The following is a 25,672-nucleotide window of genomic DNA, read 5'->3' on the forward strand; positions in this document are numbered from 1 at the left end:
TGCCCAATTTGACAACCACGTGTCCTTTGCACAAATTTTATCTTGCACTGTGAGTCTTGGTACACAGGGCAGAATACCTGGTGGGCGGCGAGTGATTGTTACCGCTCCCATTGGCCATCGCTGCCACATTTCCAGTGTCGCAAAGCGGTCAAGCATGGCTGTTGCTTTTAGGAAGATTTATACTGTCTTCCTGTCTTCTGGAGAGGTTGGCAAGCCATTGGTGGAGTAGTATTTGAAGAAACCAACAGATGTCAGCACGCACTCTATAACACCAAGAGACAGCACGTCATTTTTGTGCTTTAGTATGATGAGCCACAGCAAGATGGTATTTTGTAGAGGAAACAGCGCGCGTTATTCAGATGAAAATATGCATTGTAGAACCGATACGGAAGCCAAATTGTATAGAGAGTGAACCCTCTTGCAATGATAGGGCTGTAAATGTGTATTATCAGCCAAAACCATGTGATATTGCATCATCGTCAAAGGTAAGCAACAACAAAATATAATTATGTGGCATGCAGTATTATAGAATGTGACTATGCGGCATATCATGACAATGCGGCACATGCAGTACTCCTGAATAACACTAATATTAATGGAACAGCAAACTATGGGACAATTTGCTAAGTCTATGTCTGCATCGCATTATCCGTAAATGATGTTATACTTGTGATCGGTATCACTAGGTGGTTATTATAGGGGTTATTGTAACTTGCCATTATATAGCTGCTAAATCGCTATATTACTCAGCATAGTTTCGTAGGTTCATGTTATTAGTAATTTTTGCATGTTTTTCTCATGTAAGGAGGCAGGCTTAAGTCCTAACACAACAAAAAGAAATACACCAGTGGATAAACGGTCTATTAACTTCCCAGAAGCTCAAATTTTTGGCCTAAAATCATGATTCAGTTTTTCTGAAGCACGCTGTTCACGGAGAATTGGGCGAAATTAGTGTCAAGAAGCGTGTCCTACACAGACATAATGGATTAAGATCTTTAACGTCAAAACGTAGTCGTCCTATTCCTATACAGCATAACAAACTGCCTGACGTCATGGACTGCTTCTGTAGTGTACTGCGGTCGGCAGGAAAGAACAAACGATCTAGTTTGAACACACGTTACTTAATTAAAACGCCTTCATAGCGTGCACAACTTTCACAAAACTCAAGAACAACAAGAAACACAATTATTCTTGTGGTGGCAAGAGCCAGATAAAAGCTACAAGACAGTGAAAAGAAATAATAACCAAAATACTACGCTACACAATTCCAAAGTGGCGTTACGCCCATCAAGATAAAAATTTCTACAGAAGACTACGGCGAGTGTCTACTGGACTAGAGCCGGTATAGGTACTGGCCGGAGCTGTCCTGGCTGTAGGTACACACTGCTGGTCTGACTCTGGTGGCGTGCTTATAACACCGATTCTGCGGAGTGCTACACTTAGTCACATTAGTTCCAATTGTTGGATCTCTATCACATGGTTTTTCACGAAGTAGTGGCGTGTTTAAGCGACAGGTCTGTTGATGTTTACATTCACTGGCGATGTTTTGATATGAGCCCTTGAAGGGAGGTCGGCAGTCCGCCTTGCTGGTCTGTTGTGCGGGCCCTCTAAAGGATAAGGGGCCGCTACGACAGCTTCCCCGTATACCTGCAGTGCGTACTGAATATTATTTATGCCTGGCCCAATACGAAGCCACATAGCAGGTTGATGAACTGAATTACTTATTACTTGCTCAGAGTAATGTCAGTTCTGATCAGTGGAGCCAAATGTTGGCACTGAAACTTTGGTGATACACAGTGACTATATATATATATATATATATATATATATATATATATATATATATATATATATATATATATATATATATATATATATGTATGTATGTATAATTGTGTATGTATGTATGTGTATATTCCTTGTGAACCTATGCCCAGACCGTCATACAACACCGCCGCTACCGAGTGTCAAAGTTATATGCGCCAGCGCCTCTAAATGTATGTATATACAGGGTGGTTCTGTGATTATGTTACCAAATTTCAAGGATGATGGAGACGGATGAATGTATCATTTTGAAGTAAGGGTCCCTGTACTTGAAACAAACGAGTCTAAAGTTATAAGTGAAAACCTTTCTGTGGAATCCATGTACCAGTACTTTTATTGCTGAGATTGTAAGGTATGCAGCCTTCAGAGGTGATTGTATGGACCAAAACAAGAGAAACGTCTAGTAAACTTGGGCTCTAAACTGCATACCTTAACAGCTATGAGTGCTTGTTCGATAGAGGAGATATGTTCCACATTAGCGAAGATGAACAAGTGCTCACAGCTTCTCAGGTATGCTGTTTGGACTCCATGTTAACTTGAAATTTTTTCTTGTCTTGGTCCATACTACCACCTCTGAAAGTTGCCTACCCTACAGTCGTATCAACAACAGTACTGGTACATGTATTCCACTGTCAGAGGTATCAGAATGGTTTTCGCTTGTAACTTTCAACTCGTTCGTTTCGGAACCAGGGGACCCTTATCTCAAATTGATACATTTATCCGTCTCCATCATCCTTGAAAGTTCGTAACGTCATCATCGAGTCATCTTGTATATACATAACATACATTTACAGGCGCTGGTGCCTATAACTTTGACACTCTGTAATGTCGTTGGATGGCGTTTCCGGACATAGGTTCTTACGGAAAACTTCGATCTACTAAGTCGTATCTACAACCTCTAGAAGTGTGTAACGTGAACTCTGAAACACACTGTATGTAGAGCCTTATAATAAAGCAAACATACCTCTTCTGTCCATCTCCTGCTTTATGAATTTTTTTGGATCTTCATGCGTGTCTGGTGTAAAATTTACTTAATGTGGCTTTCCATTATATAGCCCGAGCGCCTCAATTGTTATACATCTTGCTTCCATGAAGTGTAGCGTGCAGTCTAACACAGAGACACAGCTTAACACGAACATGAGGAGACGAGAAACATTCCTTCCTGTTGAATTAAAGCGTGCGGCGGAAGAGAAAAAAAGATTACTTTTCCGATATCATCAAAATGCAGTAATTCAATATTGCTAAAATCCTCTCTTGCAGGCAGGTGCGGCAGGTGGGCGTGATGGCCTAGCGGATACAGCACTAGGCTCTATCACTGATTTTTCATCATTTAAATCTCTCTCCAGTAAGGCCTCATGTCCACTCAACCTGCTGTCAAAATGAGTGGCGAGGAACCCGCCAGCCCCCCCCCCCCCCCCCTTCCTAGTGCCACGTCGAATAGAGAGGATAGCAAAGGAACTGAAATGGTGAATCCGCTGTCGTAGTCGTCCAAATCGATGTGATCTTTTGAGCTCTGAACGATTTCCAGAATGTCGTCGTCTGTCATAATAGGCGCTCTACATATCATCTTTGAGTGCGACAAAGTCATCCATCAGTAGTGCAGGACTGTCTTATAGTATAGAAATTGTCCAGATTTCTTTACCGTTGCGCTTAAAAAAATAAATTACTTGTATCTAGAAACACAAAACTATTTTGACACAAAGCCACCTGATTCTACACACCCATCAGAGAATCTGACAACTGACTGTAACGCTTTGACAATCAAAATGCCCAAATACAAGTTGCAACCTAGCAACAGTAGTAACTATTTTTCTTGATAAGCTTTTTCATGTTGAACCTTATCTCTCTGTTCGAATAATATCAATGTGGCTGTTAGGTCACGGCGTTATAAAACACTGAAGCAAATATACCAGGAGGTTAAAATTAAAGTGCGGGTACTCACTAACGTCCAGTGTGGGCTGTAAGTATGGTATGGCAGCGGAGCTTGGTAGATACGCTAATGCGATAATGCAGAACCAATTTACGTTGGGAAAAAATCAGTTCCAGTTTTGGCCACCAAGCGCACATCTGGCGCCATACAGCGTCTCATCGACGTCTCCGGTGTTCATTTCGAACAAATTGTGTAGGCGGCAGTTAATGACACAATCAACATCACGCCTTTCTCAGTTGTTTGATGTTTGCTGCCCACGCCCCGTTCCCAATCCATTACATACGGAAACATTTCTTCACCTGTTTCTTGTATTCACAGCGCCAGATTTGCACCTGGTGCCCAAAACTAGAACTAATTTTTTTCCGGCGTAAGTTGGTTCCACATTAACGCATTAGCGTATCTACCAAGCTTCGCTGCCATACAGTAATTGCAGCTCACATTGGACCTGTGTGGGCAGCTGCACTTCAATTATAGCCACCCGCTACCACCGTCACTTTGACCGTCCTTGGAGCGGTTTTCTTCAGGACGACTAACGAGTTTATTCGCCCTGAAGAGGACCGGTGGAAAAACGGTCGATAGGTGATTGCTATGTTTATTCTAATGTCCAATAATGACTTTACCTAATACCAAAAATGTTTTTATTCAAATTGACACTTGTCGTGAAAGCCTACGAATTTACGTTTCGCACTGTAGTTAAATTAGACAGATGACCAGAATGACAAGTAATGAGTCTACAGGTGTGGCTCCAAAGGCGCTGTTAAGACATTAGTACACCCGTGACTGGGGTGAAGACAACTCGTTTATGACTTCTATTACGACATACCATGAGCTAAAATGTAACCAGAACAGTGGTGCACAGTTTGGAAATCACAGACTATGCTGTCAATTCCCTAAGATGGCCAAATTTGGGAGACTAAAAATTTAGTACTGGCACGATTCGAACTGGCTGATCCGGACTGGCGTACGTTTAGCCACCATTTCTAGGGAGCTGAGCCTTCAGAATCGATTGGCCAGCGGCCTCTGGGAGACACGCCCGGAGCATTGCCAGCTGCCGGTGCGCACCGCAGTTCCCTTGCTCTCCACCCACCGCAGCCTTGGCTGCTATTTCGGCCATGGCGGTGTCTTAACTGCGAATACGCAGCCGCTCTGCCGTTACACTCAGCGCCTGATGCAAACTGCATTAAGTGTTTCCAATTACTGCACAGAACTTTAGCAATTTCGTTAAAAGCTGATCGTGCAGTTGTTGCCTTTCCTTCGCATTCCGCATCGTTTCTGTTCTTCCGCCTCATCATTGTTCCTGCTAGTTTTATTCTACCTTGTTGTTCGAGGTAGTTTCATTTATTAAAACTGCAGCGCAGTCACAAGTCGCATGTAACTTTTTCTTTGTTTTTGCATGTGTCACTCGACCAAAGCGAACATCTTCAGAACTGTGGAAATACGATGTGTTACACCACCATACAATAAGATAAATTCACAGATGCAGCTTACAACGTGATAAATTACATCACGAAGTTAAGGGCCACACGTTACAGATATCGGCCTGTGTATAACACCGCCGTATTGCTTAAAATGAAGTTTGTTATAAACAGTTTCCATAAATTCTCTGGTCAAATGCATTGTAAGATTAAACAGCAAGACATATCATTTCTTGTTGAGCGAGTCAAAGCCCTGGCGATATGCGCTTTGGTTGAAACTACCTTGTGAAACCTGAAGTAAAAAATACATACATAAATAAATGAATAAATCAACAAATTACGGGAAATATCCTCTGCTATTTCGAGCGTTCATACATACAAGACTAAAAAACTTAACTCCGTCCGAACAGGCCTTGGAAGGCCCAACGTTACCGACCGGCCGCCGTGTCATTCTCAGCCCACAGGCGTCACTGGATGCGGATATGGAGGGGCATGTGGTCAGCACACCGCTCTCACGACCGTATGTCAGTTTAAAAGACCGGAGCCGCTACTTCTTAATCAAGTAGCTCCTCAGTTGGTCTCACAAGGGCTGAGTGCACCCCGCTTGCCAACAGCGCTGGGCAGACCGAATGGTCACCCATCCAAGTGCTAGCCCAGCCCGACAGCGCTTAACTTCGGTCATCGGACAGGAACCGGTGTTACCACTACGGCAAGGCCGTTGGCCTTCAAAAGACATAGTAAAATTAAAAACTGAATTATAATTGCCACTTTTACAGGCGTTAATATATGTGTGTCATGTACGTAGCATGTTATTAATATCATTAAAGCTAACCTATATTAATGTATATTAAACATAATCTTCATGCCTGGTGACATGATTCCTCTTACGTCTTTAGTTATTAGAGTGCAATATGTGGAGAGGAAAGTCTTTACAATATGCTAAAATTTATTTACAACGTACATGTTTCGTACATATACACTGAGATCCCGAAAGTCATAGGATAGCGATATGCACGTATACAGATGCCGGTAGTAACTCGTGCACAAGGTATAAAAGGGCAGTGCATTTGCGAAGCTGTCATATGTATTCAGGTAATTATTGTGAAAAGGTTTCCGACGTGATATTGGTCACACGTGGGTAATTAACAGACTTTTAACGCAGAACGGTAGTTGGAGCTAGACGTATGGGACATTCCATTTCAGAAATCGTTAGGGAGTTCCGTATTCTGAGATCCACAGTGTCGTGAGTGTCCCGGTAATACCAAATTAAAACCATTACCTCTCATCAGATTTCAGGCATTACCTGTCACCATGGATAACGCAGTGGCCAACAGCCTTGACTTGACGACGGAGAGCAGCGGCGTTTGTGTAGAGTTGTCAGTGTTAACAGAGAAGCAACACTACGTCAAATAACAGTAGAAATCAATGTGGGACGTACATCGAACTTACCCGTTAAGACAGTTCGGCGAAATTGGGCGTTACTGGCCTGTGACAACAGACGACCGACGCGAGTGCGTTTGCTAACAGCACGACATCGCCTGCAGCACGTCTTCTGGGCTCGTGACTGTATCGGTTGGTCCCTAGACGAATGGAAAACCGTGGCCTGGTCAGACGAGTCCCGATTCCAGTCGGTAAGAGCGGATGGTAGTGTTAGAGTGTGTCAAAGACCCCACGAACCCATGGACCCAAGTGATGACTCCATAAGGTGTGGGCTGTATTTACATGTCTAATTGAACCGACTGGAAATGGTTTTGTTCGGCTACGTGGAGACCATTTGCAGCCATTCGTGGACTTCATCATCCCAAAAAAGACGGAATTTTTATGAATGACAGCGCACCATGTCACCTGCCCACCGCTGTTCGCGATTGGTTTGAAGAATATTCTGCACAATTCGAGCGAATGATTTGGCCACCCAAATCGCCGGACATGAATCCCATCAAGCATTTATGGTGCATAATTGAGAGATCAGTTCGTGAACAAAATACTGCACTGGCAACACTTTCCCAGTGATGGACTGCCATAGGGGCAGCATGGCTCAGTATTTCTGTAGGGGCCTTCCAGCGACTTCCCGAGTCCGTGCCACGTCGAGTTGCAGCACTACGGCGGGCAAAAGGAGGTCCGACACGATATTAGGAGGTAGCCCACGACTTTCGTCACCTCAGTGTACGTGTATGCTTATACTTATGAAGGTAACAAATTTCAAACTGCACGGAACTTTCGTATTTAAACCAGTTTGCAATTAGGAAGACAATTAATGTTGACTCCTGACGTCATAAACACGGAAAAAGGTCGCAACTCTTACGGGCATGAACACATTTCTAACTTTCATAACTGGTTATAAGTACCTTTTACACATCAAAAAGAGTTTTGCATCACCTCAGTTCCGAGAGTTCCGGATCCTGTACAGAAAATTACAGCAGAGATCAACATAAACATCATTTCCGCCCTTTTTATTGGTCATGAAAACCACACATTGCATTTTGTACCACCATACAGCTAGACCTTCAGAGGTGGTGGTCCAGATTTCTGTACACAGCGGTTCCTCTAATACCCAGTAGCACATCCTCTTGCATTGATGCATACCTGTATTCAACGTGGCAGTCTATCTACAAATTCATCAGGGCACTGTTGGTCCAGTTTGTCCCACTCCTCAACGGCGATTGGGCGTAGATCCCTCAGAGTGGTTGGTGGGTCACGTCGTCCATAAACAACTCTTTTCATTCTGTCCCAGGCGTGTTCGATAGCGTTCATGTTTGGAGTACACGCTGGCCACTCTAGTCGAGCGATGTCGTTAACCTGAAGGAAATCATTCACAAGATGTGCACGATGGGGCCGCGAATTGTTGTCTATGAAGACGAATGCCTCGCCGATATGGTTGCACTATCGGTGGGAGGATGGCATTCACGTATCGTACAGCCGTTACGGCACCTTCTGTGACCACCAGCGACGTACGTCGGCTCCACATAATGCCACCCCAAAACATCAGGGAACCTCCACCTTGCTGCACTCGCTGGACAGTCTGTCTTGGCGTTCAGCCTGATCGGGTTGCCTTCAAGGCAGACGTTTAGGTACATCTGGTGACCTTCTGATGTAGTACACGTTATCCTGCCTCCCTATTGCATACCAGCACAAGCAGCTCAGAGACTTTTCTCTTTCCCTCAGCAGAAGTGGACGAGTTAGACATCTGAACTGAAACCATCGTAGAACGACATGGGTTCCTATTAAAAATATAATGTACTTGCTCCCTTCTACAAATCGTAGAAGTTTGTGACGTGGATTTCTAAACACCCTGTATATGTTTTCGTTCGCCTCTAAAGAATTTCATGGCGGAGTCATCTGTTATTTCTGAAACTGCTCATCTGTTTGCGTATCTCTTAGCGAAAATAGATTGTGAGTGTAATAAGGCCACTATTGTGAACAAACATCGTTGAAACTGTGTAGCTCCTTTGCCATTAAGACGCGAGGAACGATGACTGCAGGCGTACGCAAAGAACAACATGTACTCTACAGTGGAAGAACAACATGTACGCTACAGTGGAAGGCCCAACCTATCTCAAAAAAACTTGTTTCTAGAGCCTGCTTCATAGCAGTAATTAATTTCTTATTAATAAGTGGGTGAGTATCTTAAATACCTATGGATGACAATTGCATATGACCTAAAATAACTGCATTAAAGGTATGTAAATGATTTCAAATCATGGCAGCGTATCTCGATTTAATAATTTTGTACAAAAACAGCCGTTTTGTTTTCTGATTTACAGGATGGATGGACCGACTCTTGGTTCATTATGCTAGAACTTTCCACAGATTCTGTCCATGAACGAGACTTCATTGTATTTAGTTGGCCCGTAAATTCCTAGGGTCGTAACCCAAGTGAATGTCTGTGGGGCCATCGCGATTGTCGAGTATTGATATTTCGCCAGTGGTAGTGGGTAGAATGCAGGCAGCGTGGCGCCAACTAGCGTTAAGCCATATTTACACGGAACGTATTTCTAATCGCGAAGCACGCCAAACGTGGTTTCCACCGTGGTTAGTGCTCAAAACAAGCTGGTACTTCACACTAAACGTGCTCCTCGTCGTGATTTGCGATCGCAGCTCTCTCCAGCGGCGCTTCTCGGCTATATCCAAAATGGAAATAGCACAGTTTGTTTACGAAAACGGATGCGCGGAGAATTGCTACATTAGATTTATTAAGGCTCACATTTCCTCCCTTGACTGTGTTATATCATCCATTTCATTCTTTATCTAGTATACATTATAAACAACTCAATAACAATGAGCATGATAAAAGACAAAAAGGAAAGCACCATATCCAGTCAGTAAGAACATCAGCTTTAAAAATTAGTATTAGAAATATTGTGATCCAAATTTACGGTAATCTTCCATAAAGGATAAAAATTATTTCATCAGTTTCACTTTTTAATAAAATCGTAAGGTCATTTTTATTAGATAGCTGCTTGTAAAAAGTTGCAGAATCTTTTAGAAAACATGAAGGCGAATAAAAAAAATTACAGTTCACAATTCAGCGATTCTATTGACTACGCACAAAGAACCGTTCTAATACAACGGTTTTAACCGGCTGTATGTCATTAACTAACATTTATATAATTGTGTACCAAGAACGAGGTAAAAAAAATTTCAGTGCGCCGTTGTCTTGAAACGGCATACATTCATAACGCTCAACTTATAATAAGAAAACAACCAAAGACGAAGATGCGCTAGCCACCAATACAACGTTTCCCGTAATTTTATTACAACAATCGTATCAAAACAACTCGTTTCAGAGACAAAAGCACTATATCGATGCTTTGAAACGGCGTTCATCAAAAAATAATGTCGTATGTGTCAACGGCCCGGTGCAAGTCTTTCAACGTGCAAGTCTTTCAGTTGGACGCCACGTCGGCGGCTTGGGTATTCCTGAGAGTACGAATCTAGTGTTCGTAGGCGATCGCCCATCCAGGTACAAACCGACGTTGTTTAACTTCAGCGTATCTGGCCAAGCCATTGGCAGCATATATTCATAGGACGTAAGTTATATTACAAAACTCCACAAATATGAGCTTGAACTGCAAACCATATAATCTGAGTTCTGCTTGTGACGTGAAAACGATCTTACATCTCATTCCTCTCCACGAGTCAAAAATCTGACTCGTCTGACCTTAATTTATTGTATTTATTTGGCCTCCAGCTTCCTAGCAACTTAGCCAGTGGCATTGATATTTAGCATGTAAGGATCGTTCAAAAAGTTACCATTTTAAGACCATACAATCCATTATAGGTATACCAATCAAACAAAATCGGCCGTGCGGTTTGAGGCGCAATGTCACGGACTTTGCGGCCCCTCCCGCCGGAGGTTGGAGTCCTCCCTCGGGCATGGGTCTGTGTGTGTGTGTGTGTGTGTGTGTGTGTGTGTGTTGTTCTTAGCATAAGTTAGTTTAAGTACTGTGTAAGTCTAGGGACCGATGACCTCAACAGCTTGGTCCCTTCACACACATTTGAACATTTGTGAGATCAGGACTATAGGGTGGGTGGTTTCCAACTTGAGTTGGCGTGACTTGTGCGTTACGAAATTTGGAGTATTGGGACATAGTTATCAAGAATCAGCAACAGCAGAAGCCTCGTCGCAGTAATCAGAGAACAGGGAGAGCATCACCTATCCAGCAGAGCTTCTTGTTTGGAAGGGACGACGGATAACACCACTACATCGTCGAAGCACCGGCTTTGGTCGTCTGCAACAACGCACTCAAGTCGGAAACACGCGAACGCCACACTAATCTCCTGTCTGCATGTCTGTGGTTACATACCCAAATCGGAGTCATGCTACGTTGCATTTACGCTGCAGCAATACCTCAAACAGGATGTTTTTGATCGCCCCTCATATTTACGAGTGGATGTTTGTTAACTGTGAATTTTCGATAATCTCACTATAGGGTGTACATAAAGTAGGGGAACACTTTCAATTATTTATTGCACATAACCAAACATTGTACAGATATCATAGTATGTCATTTTGAAGAGAAACCCTGAAAGTTTTTTTTTTTCATGTATACCAGGACAGTGTAGTTTGGTAATTTGCCGACAGTCAGAGCTAGTCGCAAACTTGGCGAGTTCAGGTGCGGAGCGAGCTTTCTGGGTGTTGGAGAGTTCGACAGAAACAAGTGTGCTACTGCTATTCAGCGGATGTTTAGAACCAAGTACGGTTAGAAGCCATCAACAAGGAAGGGCATTTACCACTAGCACAAAAAATTCGTTACGACGGGTTGCTTGTGCCCGGCAAAGAGAAGCGAACGTCCCAGTGTAAGTGAAGAGACAGCTGTTTCATGAAATGGCCTGGCCGGTCACCAGATCCCACTCCGTGTGACTTTTTTTCTGTGAGGACACATTAAAGATCTGGTGTATGTACCGCCTATACCACGTGATGTAGCAGAGCTCCGGGAGAGAATACGGGAAGCCGATTGCCACAGTCGACGATGCCATGCTGGGACGGGTATGGCAAGAATTCAAAAATGGCTGTAAGCTCTATGGGACTTAACATCTGAGGTCATCAGTCCCCTAGGCTTAGAGCTACTTAAACCTAACTAACCTAAGGACATCACACACATCCATAGCCGAGGCAGGATTCTAACCTGCGACAGTAGCAGGCGCGCGGTTCCGGACTGAAGCGCCTAGAACCGCTCGGTCACAGCGGCCGACGGCAAGAATTCGATTACCGTATTGACGTCTGCCGGGTCACTCATGGTTCGTATATCGAATGTTTGTTTGTAAAAAAATACTTTCAGAGTTTCTCTTCTAAATACAATATGTATGACATCTGTACCATGTTTTGTTCTTGTGAAATAAATAATTGAAAGTGTTCCCGGACTTCGTGTACACCCTGTATTTATTAATTACATATTATCACTACAGATAACACAAACAGATTTACTTTCTTACTGTTATGATGAGAGTGTTAACAGGGGCCAGTCATATTTCACTCCAGTAAGATTTATGGTGTTCATCATTGGAAATACGAGTGCTATTCGGAAAGTAAGGAACGATAGGTCGCGAAATGGAAACCACAGTGAAAATCAAAACTGTTTTATTTGAAGCAGTGAGCTACATCGTCCAGCTACTTCTCTACACAGTCGCCGCTCAGACTTAGACATCTGTCGTAGCGTTGTACCAACTTTTCAATTCCCTCGTTATAGAAGACAGCCGCCAGTGCTTTTCGACAATTTTCTACTCTGGACTGCAGCTCGTTGTCTGTGTCAAAATATTGTCTTGATAGTCAGCGGTTCATTTGAGCAGAGATGAACCTCAGGGGTAGCCAATTACAGGCTGTATTGTGGGTGATCAAACACTTCCCATCGAAAACGCTGCAGGAGGATGTTCATTGCCCCTGCATAGTGCGGCTGAGAATTGGCGTGTAGAACGAACCGCATGACAGTTATGTTGGTTACATGGCTTCAGGCGAAATCTTTCGCCAGACCCTCACGTTCTCACTGTGAGCTCAGAACTGAAAAGAGCGACATGACGCGATCGACGGGCATACTAGACACAGTGCCCAACACTCTGTGCAAAGCTTCATCATATTTTCACTGTATTTTCCATTTCGCGACCGATAATTCCTTATTTTCCGAATAACCCTCGTAAATAATTAATCGTATAAGAGATTAACTCTGTACACAAATAAACAATTGTAGAATTGATGTAGGCGGTTTATTCTACTGGTATCAGTTCCTGGGGCCTGCCTGTAGAAACAGTCAAGTATTGCGGTTGCTGTCGCTCAGTGTCTTCACATTTTAGAATTTAGAGACGAATGTTCGTCTTTTGAAAATATCTTACGTAGTGGACAAGGGATTTGTGACTGCCGACCAAGGTTCGTTAACTTGTGCGTAGGGGAATTTGCACTTTGACGATTGCCTTGTGGAGTTCGCCCTTTCCACTCTTGCAGCGGGAACAACCGACTAGTGACGTGTCTGATTCAGTCTTACACGCTTCGGGGCTTGAAATGCCGCGTTGTGACGTTACAGACATCAACCACATCTGTCTGCGTCCCGTGCTAGGGAGTCCTGGCAGCATTTAATTGAGTCACTCCCAGATACTCTTTGCTGTCTGTGACCTGCAGTCGTCAATTACTGTGGACACTGGAGGCGGCGTGATTGAGTGGACGATGTAGGTGGCACACGGCAGGTGTGCTGGGCGGTTGTGGTAGGTCTGGCTGAGCCAGCCGTGGTGTGCGTAGCTGTATAGCGGGGGGGGGCGGCCAGGCACCGCCGCCGCCGTGGGCTAGCTGGCGCTCCGCCGGCCTGCGTTGCGCTGTGGGCGCTGATCAATACCTGCGACCGGCCAGGCCGGCGGGCTGCGAGACCGCCCGGGACCAGAAGACACGCGCTGCTGCAGTCTCCACCTCCCAGCGACCCGGCGCACCACGCGGCCAGCAGATACACGGGCTATCTCGTCGTGTACAGTAACAGAGGGCGTATACTGTTTCCTTAACACGGCTAGCTACCGGATTCTTTCTACATCTACAGGGGGTACACAACAATATCGATGCCCCACTAACACAGCACATTACCATGCCTAATTCGATGTAGGAAACCCGTTGGCATCCTAAACAGCTTCCAGCCGTCTCGGAATGGGTAAATACAGGTCGTCTATGATTTTCAAGGGAATCTTATGCCACTCTTCGTGCAAAATAGTGATATGTTCAGGTTACGACGGTGGAGCTGAATAGCGATCGATCACGCACCCTTCTCTTCAAAATAGGCCACGATGGCTCAGTAATGTTGAAACATGTGGGGAAAAGTATCCTACGTCAAGTTCGCAAATTTTTTTTATTGGTTACCGATTTCGGCTCAAGGACGAGTCATCTTGTGATTTAAAATTTAGAAAATTGCATATAAAAAGTGAACAATACAGAATACTTTAAATATTTTAATTTCTGTTAGTAAATACAAACCAGCCTAAATTTTCTTCAGTGTGTGACAACCATTACACATCGTCGTATTCTTAGAGCTAGGTCGCCCTAGTTAAATAATGAAAATCATACAAGTGTAAGAAGAATAATATTAAAACGTGACACAATAACAACATGCAAAAATATGTGGTGAATAATATAAAATACCTTACATAAAATGAAAAATCATAGTTCGTTATGTAAATTAACAACCTTAATCACTAAACAGCATGTTGTTACAGTGTCCATACTGTCACACATGCGTACAAACGATCGACAGCAATGTTAGTTGCTTCGCCCGTGAGTGGATCTAAACAGGTAATATTTATAACAGAAACAAGGAAGTGCCCTTGTGACAGCTGTCAGCCAACTAGCTGAGCTGTAGCGGTATCACCCAAATAATTGAATGTAGTAAGACAAAATAAGAATATAGTAAGACAAAAGTTATTATAATAAAAATATTTTATAAATTAAATTATACAAATGCGAAAAATTAGAACAATGCATTTGTGGTAAATAAACATTAAATACTAACCGTTTTTTGTTAAATAATAAAAAAGAAAAAAGCTGGAAGTATTGAATGTCAGGGAATTACCTCCAAAGGTATGATCGGAGACAGTAAATTATTTGAAATACAGAAAAATATAAAAAAAATTTACTGTTCAAAAAGATGAATTCCTAATACTGAATATTAGGACGAAATAACATCGTAACCTGAGGCTTCTGGATTTCAGTCTCCGAATGTGGTGGACGTCCCGAACATATTACAAAATAAATTGGAATATTCCTCATTAGTCATTGGCTTATTGTATTTTGATATATATTGTACACGTCAGCAATTCATGTCACATTCTGTAACAAACAGGTCAGTATAAGGTCACCTTGATAAAATTGTCTATTCTATCTTCAGTAACAAAATGGCTCTGAGCACTATGGGACTTAACATCTGAGGTCACCAGTCCCCTAGAACTTAGAACTATTTAAACCTAACTAACCTAAGGACATCACACACATCCATGCCCGAGGTAGGATTCGAACCTGCGACCGTAGCGGTCCCGCGGTTCCAGACTGAAGCGCCTAGAACCGCTCGGCCACACCGGCCGGCTCTTCAGTAACACTTAATCGCTCAGTTGTATTACTTTTGATTACCCTCATATATACTGGTTGGATATCATAGCCATTGATCGAGCTGATTGTATCTGGCACCTAGAAATCGGTTTACGATTTTATTTCTTTCTGCTATTTAGTATTACGAATTTATATTGTTTGGTCAGTATTATTGTCATTTTTTGTATTTAAAATAATATTCCGTCCCCAGTCGTAATTCCCTGACAGTCGGTACTTCCTGTTCTTCTTTTTTTTATTATTATTTAACGAACGGATAATACTCAGAGTTTATTTACTGCAAATGTACTCTTATAATATGTCGCTTTTATATAATGTAAATTTATAAAGAAATGTTCATTATCTTAACATTCTTTGTCTTGCTAGAGTCGCGACTGTATTTAATTTGTTGGTGGTAGCGCCACCTGGCAGTGTTTTCGGGTAGCCATGAAGCTACACCTCGACCAGTTGGCTGATAGCTGTCACACAGACATGTCATTGTTCCTATTACGAATATTAGAAGCGATACTTTGTTTACATCCACTCACGGGCGATGTAAGTACAGGGCTATTACAAATGATTGAAGCGATTTCATAAATTCACTGTAGCTCCATTCATTGACATATGGTCACGACACACTACAGATACGTAGAAAAACTCATAAAGTTTTGTTCGGCTGAAGCCGCACTTCAGGTTTCTGCCGCCAGACCGCTCGAGAGTGCAGTGAGACAAAATGGCGACAGGAGCCGAGAAAGCGTATGTCGTGCTTGAAATGCACTCACATCAGTCAGTCATAGCAGCGCAACGACACTTTAGGACGAAGTTCAACAAAGATCCACCAACTGCTAACTCCATTCGGCGATGGTATGCGCAGTTTAAAGCTTCTGGATGCCTCTGTAAGGGGAAATCAATGGGTCGGCGTGCAGTGAGCGAAGAAACGGTTGAACGCGTGCGTGCAAGTTTCACGCGTAACCCGTGGACATGCTGGAAAATTGGCTCATGCCACAACTGGAGACCGACAGCGCCGACTTCATCTTTCAACAGGATGGTGCTCCACCGCACTTCCATCATGATGTTCGGCATATCTTAAACAGGAGATTGGAAAACCGATGGATCGGTCGTGGTGGAGATCATGATCAGCAATTCATGTCATGGCCTCCACGCTCTTCCGACTTAACCCCATGCGATTTCTTTCTGTGGGGTTATGTGAAAGATTCAGTGTTTAAACCTCCTCTACCAAGAAACGTGCCAGAACTGCGAGCTCGCATCAACGATGCTTTCGAACTCATTGATGGGGACATGCTGCGCCGAGTGTGGGAGGAACTTGATTATCGGCTTGATGTCTGCCGAATCACTAAAGGGGCACTTATCGAACATTTGTGAATGCCTAAAAAAACTTTTTGAGTTTTTGTATGTGTGTGCAAAGCATTGTGAAAATATCTCAAATATTAAAGTTATTGTAGAGCTGTGAAATCGCTTCAATCATTTGTAATAACCCTGTATCGTTGCTGTCGATCGTTTTGTTCATGTGTACGGCAAAATGGGCACTGAGACAATATTTGTTTAGTGATTAAGGTTGTTAATTTACATTATCATCTACGATTTTTCATTTTACGGAAGATATTTCATATTATTCACCGTATGTTTTTGCATATTTTTTTTGCCGGCCGCGGTGGTCTCGCGGTTAAGGCGCTCAGTTCGGAACCGCGCGACTGCTACGGTCGCAGGTTCGAATCCTGCCTCGGGCATGGATGTGTGTGATGTCCTTAGGTTAGTTAGGTTTAAGTAGTTCTAAGTTCTAGGGGACTGATGACCACAGAAGTTAAGTCCCATAGTGGTTCAAAATGGCTCTGAGCACTATGGGACTCAACTGCTGAGGTCATTAGTCCCCTAGAACTTAGAACTAGTTAAACCTAACTAACCTAAGGACATCACAAACATCCATGCCCGAGGCAGGATTCGAACCTGCGACCGTAGCGGTCTTGCGGTTCCAGACTGCAGCGCCTTTAACCGCACGGCCATTTCGGCCGGCTAAGTCCCATAGTGCTCAGAGCCATTTTTTGCATATTTTTATTGTATCACATTTTAATATTCTTCGCGTTATGCCTATGATTTATTTTTATTTTATTAGGCCGACTTAGATCTAAGAATATGACGATGTGTAATGACTGTAACACTCTGAAAACATTTTAGATTGCTATGTAGTGCATAAAAGAAATTAAAATATTTAATGTATTTTGTATTGTTTACTTTTTATATGCAATTTTCTTTATTTTAGATCAGAAGATGGCTCGTCAGTGAGCCGAAACCGGCTATCAACAAAGAAAATTTGCGATCTTAACGTAGGATTTTTATCCACACATGTTTTAAATCAACAGAACTCGTGTCTCCCCATTGGCAATGTCAAAGAATGACATCAATAATCTTGAGCTCTCAAAAATGGCTGAAATGGCTCTGAGCACTATGCGACTAAACTTACAACTAATTAAACCTAACTAACCTAAGGACATCACACACATCCATGCCCGAGGCAGGATTCGAACCTGCGACCGTAGCGGCCGCTCGGTTCCAGACTGTAGCGCCTAGAACCGCACGGCCACTCCGGCCGGCTGTTGAGCTCTGGTGACTGTGATGGCCAAGGAAGATCCGACAGTTCATCCTCGTGCTCACAAAACCAGTCCTAGATGAGGCGAGCTGTGTGAAGGGAGGGGTCCAGTCGTCTTGGAACACAGCGTCACCTATGGCGAAGAACATTGTACCATGAGGTAGACCTGCTCGGCGAAATTCGTGGCAATAATGCGACCTTGCAGATCAAGCATGGGGTCCATGGAACAGCACTGCATGGCTGGCAAAATAATCACTAGACTACCACCATTTTTCACTCTTCGGACGTAAGCTCCGCCAAGAGTTGGAATAGTGTGAAACAAGTCGTATCCTACCAAATACCATCCATTGCTCCGTAGTCCAAATTTTATGGCTTTGACACTACATTTTCCCGTTACGGGCCTTTAAATCACTGAAGAGTGGTTTTGGTATTCCAGGTCTCCTGCAATTTACTGCTTCTCCACCTCCCTTCGTGTTGATTTGATGCTGACACGATTCATGAGTGCGACATCCGGTTCTGCAATGACTTTTGCAACTGTCATCATATTTATCGTAACAATCCTCTTCAACAACCGTCTCGCACTTTTGTCCGCGTTGTGATTTTGCACGCTGAGGACATTCCACAAGCTCCGGTCGTGGTCAGCTACAACAGCAGCACAAGCTGCAGCTTTGCCTGTCGCCTACATTTACACACATGAAAAACAAAAGTTTTGCATCACCTCTGTTCCGAGAGTTCCGAAACCTGTCCAAAAACTTGGAATCATTTCCGGCCTTTTTATTGCTCATGAAAACCACACATTGTATGTTTTACCACCATACAGCGAGACCTTCAGAGGTGGTAGTCCAGGTTGCTGTACACACGGGTACCTCTAATACGCAGTAACACGCCCTCTTGCATTGACGCATGCCTGTATTCGCATGCCTGTATTCGTCGTGGCATGTCATCCACAAGTTCATCAAGGCACTCTTGGTCCAGATTGACCCGCTCCTCAACGGCTATTCGGCGTAGATCTCTCAGAGTGGTTGGTGGGCCACGTCGTCCATAAACAGCCCCTTCCAATCTATCCTAGGCATGTTCGATAGGGTTCATGTCTGGAGAACATGCTGGCCACTCTGGTCGAGCGATGTCGTTGTCCTGAAGGAAGTCATTCACAAGATGTGCACGATGAGGACGCAAATTGTCCTCCATGAAGACAAATGCCTCGCCGATATGCTGCTGATATGGTTGCACTATCGGTGGGAGGATGGCATTCACGTCTCGTACAGCCGTTATTGACGCCTTCCATGACCACCAGCGGCGTACGTCGGCCCCACATAATGCCACCCCAAAACATCAGGGAGCCTCGACCTTGCTGCACTCGCTGGACAGTGTATCTAAGGCGTTCAACCTGACCAGGTTGCCTCCAAACACGTCTCCTACGATTGTCTGGTTGAAGGCATATGCGACACTCATCGGTAAAGAGAACGTGATGCCAATCCTGAGCGGTCCATTCGGCATGTTGTTGGGCCCATGTGTACCGCGCTGCATGGTGTCGTGGTTGCAAAGATGTACCTAGCCATGGACGTCGGGAGTGAAGTTGCGCATCACGCAGCTATTGCGCACAGTTTGAGTTGTAACACGACATCCTGTGGCTGCAGGAAAAGCATTATTCAACATGGTGGCGTTGCTGTCAGGGCTCCTCTGTGCCATAATCTGTAGGTAACGGTCATCCACTGCAGTAGTAGCCGTTGGGCGGCCTTAGCGAAGCATGTCATCGACAGTTCCTGTCTCTCTTTATTTCACTCCGAGACGCCTGGACACTTCCCTTGCTGACAGCCCTTCCTGGCACAAAGTAACAATGCGGACGCGATCGAACCGCGGTATTGACGTCTAGGCATGATTCAACTACAGACAACACGAGCCGTGTACCTCCTTGCTGGTGGAGTGACGTACTGATCGGCTGTCAGACCCCCTCCGTCTAATACGCGCTGCTCATGCATGGTTGTTTACATCTTTGGGCGGGTTTAGTGACATCTCTGAACAGTCAAAGGGACTGTATCTGTGATACAATATCCACAGTCAACTTCTGTTTTCAGGAGTTCTGGGAACTGGGGAGATGCAAAACTTTTTTTGATGTGTATATTTGGGCTTGCATTTCTCGCTGTTTTTTATATTATTGTCCAATCACCATACATCCGCATATGCACTTGGAAATCCACCATACGCTGCATAATGGAGGATACCTTGTACCACAAGTAGTCATTTCCTTTCCCCACTAGCAAACAGAGCGAGGGAAAAACGACTGTCTATGTGCTTTCGTGTATGCCCTCAATTATCTGATCTTGTCAGCGCGCAGCTTACGCGTTATGTACATAGGTGCCAGCAGAGTCCTTTTGCAGTTTGTCACAAATGCCGATTCTCAATTCTTATTCACGAAAAACACGTTTCCTTCCCTTCAGTGATTAACATTTGAGTTCACGGAGATGTGTTACCGTGTCTGGGATTGGAGATTGGTCGCACTATTGTTGAGGACACCACAGAGAGGTAGTCGGACAAGAGGACATCTATGATTTCCCATTCGTCTCTGCTCCGTTTATAGGCTTCCATACCGTGTCAGTGACCGCAACCCCTCTAGGCGGGATTCAGTCTCGCGATGGGCAGTGGTCACCTTATTTTGGCTCATCACTGTTGGAAGTAATGTCTGTGGAAGCAAGAATTATACGCACCTATAGTATTTTTTATTTGGTTATTCGTTTAAAGCGATTTTTATATGGGACTGAGTTCCTGTATCTTCAGTATATTAAAATGTTGTGCTTGAACTCGTCACAAACAGAGCTACATATCTTTTAACGCAGTGTGTGCGAGATGTTTTTGCCGTTATGTTGAAAGAAAAAACTGACTCTTCAGGATATCTTCGAAAGACGACACAGATCGCATCTTTAATGTACGGAAGAGCGACAAGTATTAACTACCAATTATTGTTATTGTATTCCATTTTCAGCTTGGCTATACTACGTTCACAGTCATTTATTTCACCCGTTCAGCTGATTGTGGTGGTGTGCAAAGCACATTCGTCATTTGAATGCAGTGCTTGACAAAAATTGAAGCATTCAGGAAGCAAATGAAACATTACGGAATGAGAGGGTATCTGATGTTATTTCCGTGCTTACAATATCGAGTCAGATTTACAAAATCTTTAGCAGTATGAGCTCGCTTATCAGTATGAAGTAGCACTGATGCATGCGCTGGTTCGGTTGAGAAGGGTATCATAAAGCCGTTCGTATCTTCTCCTGTGGGGTAACTGGCCCACAAACGTTGTATTTGGTCCGTGACATATCCGATGCTGACACTGGGACGGAGTTGAGTTCCCACACATGTTCTATCAGAAACCGACCAGGGAATCTTGAGGCCACGCAGCAGACAGTTCGTGAAGACAGGTACCATGAGTGAACGAGTATTGCCGTGTTGAAAAATGGCACCATTATATTGTCGCGTGAGTGATAACAAAGTGGAAGCAGGATGTCCGTGACGTAATGTTGTGCCATAAGAGTGGCCTTATCACCACCAGCCGTGACCTGATGTCATACCTGATGATTCCCCATACCATAACGCAGGAGTAACATAACTGTGCCTCTCCAAAACATTGGAAGAATGGGCCGTCTCCCCAGATCGGTGCTATACTCGTCGATGATGGTCATTCAGGGTAATGCAGAACCGCGATTCACAGCTGAAACAGTGAACAGACCTTGCTTACCGGTTACGTCGCACTCCAAACGAAGCCATTTTTGTTGTGGCGTTAACGGCAGCTTACGTAAGGAACTGTAATACCCTAGTGTGGTTTAGGCTGGTCTCCGACCAACGTTCCACAATACAGCGATCTTACCTTGTGGTTGTCGGACGTCGTCGACCGGGTATCTTCAAGGGCGAATGTCCCTGTTGTCACGTTCCCATTTACTTCAGTATTCAGATGCCTCACAAATCTGGATACTGCACGTTTCGACCAGCAGGTCAATTTTTGAGCCTCAATGACGCCACTAACAAACTCTCTCAGGTGCTGATAACACAGTCCTACACGGGGGCGTCTCAGCTCCTTATTTTTTACAGTGATCACTCAACATTGGCGGCCCGTTTATGCTCTAGTGGGTCTGGTAGCTACACTGAACACGTATTCCGCTAATGCATTGTGGTGGCTGTTTTAATTGCCGCAGAGAATTGCAGTTGCAATCGGTAGTGTATGAAGTTATGTTGAGATTCGATCATGTCTTCCTGGCGCCTAACTTTTTTTGTTACGCATTGCGCATGAATGCTATCATAGTAGACGCGTTCCTTACTCGTCAACGACTTAAAGACCGCTAAAGCCGTAGTGGCTTACGCACGTAAACATAAAAAATCGTGATCTACACTGAAGAGCCATAGAAACTGGTACACCTACCTAATATTATGTAGGGCCTCCACGAGCACGCAGAAGTGTTGCAACACGACTTGGCATCGACTCGACTAATGTTGAAGTAGTGCTGAAGGGAACTGACACCTTGAATCCTGCAGGGCTGTCCAGAAATCCGAAAGAGCACGTTGCAGGGCATCCCAGACATGCTCAATAATGTTCATGTCTGGGGCGTTTCGTGACCAGCGGAAGTGATTAAATTGATAAGAGTGTTCGTGGGGACACTCTGTAGCAATTTTGGATGTGGGATGTGTCGCATTGTACTGCTGGAACTGCCCAACTCCGTCGGAATGCACAGTAGACATGAATGGATGCAGGTGATCAGACGTACTACGTGTCACCTGTCAGAGTCGTATCTAGAGGTATCAGGATTCCCATATCACTACAACTGCACACGCCCCACAACATTACAGAGCCTCCGCCACCTTGAACAGTCCCTTGCTGACATGAAGGGTCCATGGATTTATGATGTGTCTCCATACCCGTACACATCCATCCTCTCGATACAATTTGAAAAGAGACTCTTCCGACCAGGCAACATGTTTCCAGTCATCAACAGTCCAATGTCTGTGTTGCGGACTCAGGCGAGGCGAAAAGCTTTGTGTCGTGCAGTCAGCAAGGGTACACGAGTGGGCCTTCGGCTCCGAAAGCCCATATCAATGATGTTTCATTGAACGGTTCACACGTTGACACTTGTTGATGACCCAACATTAAAATCTGCAGCATTTTGCGCGGAAGGGTTGCACTTATGTCACGCTGAACGATTCTCTTCAGTCGTCGTCGGTCCCGTTCTTTCAGGATGTTTTTCCGGCCGTAGCAATGTCGTAGATTCGATGTTTTACCGTATTCCTGATAGTCACGCTACACTCGTGAAATGGTCGTACGGGAAAATCCCCACCTCATCGCTACCTCGGAGATGCTATGTCCCATCGCTCGTGCGCTTACTATAACACCACGTTCAAAGTCACTTAAATCTTAATCACCTGCCATTGTAGGAGCAGTAACCGATCTAGCAACTGCGCCAGACACTCGCTGTCTTGTATAGGCGTTGCCGACTGTAGCACCGTAATCTGCCTGTTTAGATATCTCTGTATTTGAATACACATGCCTATACCAGTTTCTTTGGCGCTTCAATGTATATAGCGTATAATACTGTTCTTCAAGGGTTGAATTGGCTCAAATGGCTCCGAGCACTATGGGACTCAACTGCTGTGGTCATCAGTCCCCTAGAACTTAGAACTACTTAAACCTAACTAACCTAAGGACATCACACACATCCATGCCCGAGGCAGGATTCGAACCTGCGACCGGAGCGGTCACGCGGTTCCAGACTGAAGCGCCTAGACCGCACGGCCACACCGGCCGGCAAGGGTTGAATTGACTAAACTGTTAATGAATATGGAACGCTGAACACTTTCCAGTCTTCTACGACAGAAGTTACGTATTTAGATGACAGGCGTGCATTGTATACACACGGAGAGACGACTGTGTAAAATTAAGACGTGGTGAGTAAGCACATAAAAATGGCACTTCGGCGAAATCAACTGATCATGTGAACTAATTAGCTGTGATCGTGTAACAGCCACGGAGGAAAATCCAATTATCTTTTAATAAATTTATGGCTGTGGTACCAAATAGGAAACACCTCAATTATAAGCACTTTTCAGATTCGTCGTGTTTGTCACAGACGCTGTCAGTAGCAGCAACCATGATTAGTGGGGAACATTAAAGTGGGTATTTGTGCGTAGTGAACACCGTGGGGGAAACGAGACACTTTCAGCATGTACTACACATTTCTATGGTAGTATCTGTGCCAAATCAGAGTTGCCACTAAAATAATCCACACGTGTAAATAATCTATGCTCACACTGGGCAGACGCATTCCGTCGCGCATACACACGCAGAATATTCGCTGCAAAACCAGACACCGCCAATTGAAATAGTTGAGGCGTGTGACAAATGTGAAGTAGTACAATTTTCAGGCATCAGACTTCATTTGGAATGCAGAGCAACTTTCAGAAGCCTTCTTAATGTTCGTTCTCGTACTAATACAAGGTATTAATTTTTTTTAGGATGGATTACAGTTTTTGTAGCCAACCGGTAATTAATAATAATGAATTTTTGGCGCTCAACAGGAATATTGCGTTTAATGTTTATTAAACGCAGTGACCCGATTAGTCACTCTAAAATCTCGTTGGCAACCACGCGCGAAAACTTCCGAAGTCCCGTCATTCAGTAATGGCTGAATCATTACTTGTGACTTAGCCCCTTTTTATTATCCTTCTATTAAGTCCATACCAACATAATTATATGAGTGATAAGTCGCTCTCCCCCGCCCTCCCTCCCAGCCCCCCCTTGTGTGTGTGTGTGTGTGTGTGTGTGTGTGTGTGTCGCCATATAGCGATCTTGTTTATCGCTTTTTTATGATGATATATCCCAACCTTACTAATGGACTGCGGTTAATGATTCACGATTCTCGTGTCGCGCCATAAACTAACGATTATTCAGGAAACAGCTGAAACGATCAACCAGTTGCCTGTCTAACGGCTTCCAGGGAAGACAAAAATTTGATTTTCAGTATTTAATGTAATTATTGACGAATTTGAAAACATCCAGCACCTTCTGCACCGCGGACGTGCAGGAAGAGAATCTGTGAGGTTGTGGAAGGTACCGACAGAATCGTGGAGCCATGCCAACTCCCTTGCCATGCCCGGCTGCGCTAGGTTTCTCGGTTGAGGAACCAAGGAGCGCACAGCCCAGTCTTTGGTTTAAATTCAAGGAGTTTGGTGGCCAGCGGAGTGCGGTAAGCTCATCCTGGTGCTCTTTGAACCACGCACGTACATTGCGAGTTGTGTGACATGTTGTATTGTCTTGCTGGTAGATGACATCGTGCCGAGAAAAAAGCGAACTACGTGTAAGGGGACGTAAGCCCGCCCGGCTAGTCGCACAGTCTAATGCGCTGCTTCCCGAGAGGGAAGGCGTGCTGGTGCGGGTCCACTGGCGGCCGGACCACACAATAATCCTGGGTGCGGTGTGTGGCAGCGGTGGGGTGGGGGACTGCTGCAGCCTGTTGTGGGGTTGTTGACCACTGAGGGCTACGGCGGGACGAAGCCTATCCGTCGTTTCTAGGTCCCCGGTTCAATACACAATACAAGGGGACATAGTTCGCAAGGATAGTTGCCTAGCAGTCTGTGTGGTTTCAAATGGTTCAAATGGCTCTAAGTACTATGGAACTCAACTTCTGAGGTCATCAGTCGCCTAGAACTTAGAACTAATTAAGCCTAACTAACCTAAGGACATCTCACACATCCAGCGGCCATCTGTCCGATGGAGCATAAAGCGTGATTTGTGTGACAAACTCACCTTTCACCACTCAGGGGCGTTCGGTATTGGCGTGCAGATTCCACCCTCCGTCGCTGATGAACAACAGTTA

At 44.4% G+C, this 25,672-nt stretch overlaps 1 protein-coding gene and 1 pseudogene across 4 annotated transcripts in view; one reads left to right on the plus strand and one right to left on the minus strand.

Annotated features, from left to right (window-relative positions):
• Positions 1-25,672, plus strand: part of LOC126198504 (endophilin-A) — a 772,777-nt gene that overhangs the window by 551,414 nt on the left and 195,691 nt on the right. The window lies entirely within an intron of this gene.
• On the minus strand, positions 5,775-5,892 carry LOC126200022 (5S ribosomal RNA; annotated as a pseudogene).

The sequence above is a fragment of the Schistocerca nitens genome, chromosome 8, assembly GCF_023898315.1.
Source record: "Schistocerca nitens isolate TAMUIC-IGC-003100 chromosome 8, iqSchNite1.1, whole genome shotgun sequence".
Lineage (NCBI taxonomy): Eukaryota > Metazoa > Arthropoda > Insecta > Orthoptera > Acrididae > Schistocerca > Schistocerca nitens.